Genomic DNA, 2,646 nt, shown 5'->3' on the forward strand with positions numbered 1-2,646 from the left:
TTCTTGATGTCAACTATAACTACCATGTTCAAGTTCACGATTAGTCATTATAGGAACATGTTCAGTTTTAGTGTGTTGTGTTTCAAAAGGTCCTCTAAAAAAGGAATTAGACATCATGTTTGATGATGTAGAACCTCTAAATGTCTCAGTGTCCTCTTGATACAAAGGATTCCTAATTTGTTGCAAGTTTATGGAAAACGTTTGCTGAATTTGAGGTGACCTGGCAGGTGAGGGAGATCATGAAGATGCCTCACTAGCCGAACTAGATATAGATTGTGTGATGAAAGATAAGTGACCTCTATCATGATTATGACCCCTAGCATGACCTCACCTAAGTCTAAGAGGATAAAATACATTGCCACTCCTAGTTGTGACAAGCATAGACAAGGACAAGAAGAAAGAACCTAGACAAGGACCACACTAAGACTGAGTCTCAAAAGGGACAAGATAATAGCAAGAATGTTGTCCACCAAGGCACAAATGGTCTGATTCAAAGGCTAGAACAGCCAAAGATTATGACCAACATGACACAAAGTATGACAAGCATTAAGAGATGAAGACAAAAGATAACTTTAGAGATAAGACCAGTTAAGGTATGAGACACAAGTCTTTAGGTAAGCAAAGTGCTGCTATTCTAGACTATTTTTAGATAGAAAAGGACAACTCAGTGCGAAAAATTGACTGAACTAAGATTGTAGATTGGTCAAACTGACTAATTTGATAGTTTTTAGAGCAAGATTTCATGCAAAGATTCTCTGCATGCCACACGAGGAAGTTCACTAGGTCACGCAAAGACTCATGACAACGGTTTAATTTTTTGTGAAGACTTTTTCTATATTGCACAAAGAAATGATAGGATAGCTAGGATAGAGGCAAGATCTCATGTGAATATACACCAGATCTCACATGAAGACCTGAACCAGCTCACGTGAAAAGATGAATTCTCGCGTGAGAAAGTACAAGTTTGCATAAAAATTAGGACCAAATTAAGATCAGCATTGGATTTTGAAGAGATTTTTAGACTATTTGAACAAATTGGGTAGATTTATTAGAAAAATTTGGTTGGATAGATGGCAAGGTTGACCTAGTAAGATGTTTGGACAATGTTTCAAGATACAATTAAGACAATGTTTTTGAACAAGATAGTGGGAAGCAAGTAGTAGTCAAAAATAGTCCTACCAAGGGCAAAGAAACTCGATAGGATAGGGGAGACTTGACCTTTGTTTGTTGTAGATAGCTTTGGACTTGTTTAGGACTTGATAAAAAACATGCTTTTATCCCTAAAAATAAAAAATGGTAGAGAAGGAAAAAACCTTTATCCCACATCTTATGCACATGCGTGTACCTCACACAGTCGTGTCACCCCCTAGAGGGTGCCAGTGGTTTTGGTATATTCAAAGGACTCAACAGTATACACTGAACAAGTGCCCTTGTGGCAAGGGACGAGCATGTATACAACCTTCAAATGTCCAGTAGCATGTCTATGGTGAGTTCTACATGAGAGATTCTTCCCCCTCCTTGCACACAGATTATGCCTCCTTTCAGAGGTGAACCGGGTGGCTTCTAACTAAGAGGTTCTTACTTGGCTTCCATTCATATTAATTCTCGTTGGCTCCATAAGAAGAGTTGAGACTAGCAACCCACACTAGCATCTAAAAGTGCACACTACTTACTTAGCAAGCCAGGGATCAACACTGACCAGTGCACAGATAGAGCTTCCCCTTGATATGCGATATCAAGAATCAAGGGGAAGAAATCAATCCAGCTTTGGAGTCTTTCTCTCTACAAAGCATCTTGATTATAGTGAGTTGGAATCTCCAACGAAAGGAGTGTGCTCACTTGGGTCATTCCCGGAGGTTGGATCACTCTAACAAGCCCTCTCTAAAGGATTGACACAGACTGGTGGTCTGGATTTAAGGGTTAGAGTTTTTGATTTCCCTCAAGGGGAAAGAGCATAATCCTCTACCTTATTTCCTCGCCCAAACATTCAAAATAGATTGATTACCCACTTAGCTTAATCAATCTAGACTTATCCTTCCTCAAGATTCTTGTTCCCTAAAAGGAAATCATCATCCCTTTATAGAAAAGGACTCATACTAGAGAACCACTAAGCTGCGTGCCTTCTTCAAAATGTCACCTTTCGGAAGCATCTAGGTTTCTCATTCACCATTGGTCATGACCTCCAAGTGGTGAAGAGCATTATCCCTTATTCTTCCATCTTGCACCCTAGGAAGTTCACAAGCCCCTAATTAGACTAGTTTAAAAAACAAGAAAAGTAGACACATTGTTTTGTGGGTTTTAAAAGAGTCTTCATGAAACGTGTCTTCAACAATCATCCTGCAAGCAAATAGTTAGTCCATGTTTGAGTGGGTTGTATAACGAATCTTTGACAAATCATCCTCCAAACAATAGTCAAGCTGCAAAAGATCAAAGAAACAACACAAAACATATACCAAGAAAAGTACGTTAAGGAAATTAAGTAACTTGCAAAGTGAAAATGCTTGAAATAGAAGCTGTTGTTACAAGATCTCAAATGAACTCTCTAGTAGAGCCGTGCAAAATATTTTTATAGCCTACACAAAGAAATAAGGTGCCACGTGAAGTTTTATGTGCTCAGGCACTTTCTCGCGCGACTCAAAAAGAATC

Source organism: Cupressus sempervirens, chromosome 11 (genome assembly GCF_028749045.1).
Source record: "Cupressus sempervirens isolate cs-2001-9-10 chromosome 11, ASM2874904v1, whole genome shotgun sequence".
Taxonomy (NCBI): Eukaryota; Viridiplantae; Streptophyta; class Pinopsida; order Cupressales; family Cupressaceae; genus Cupressus; species Cupressus sempervirens.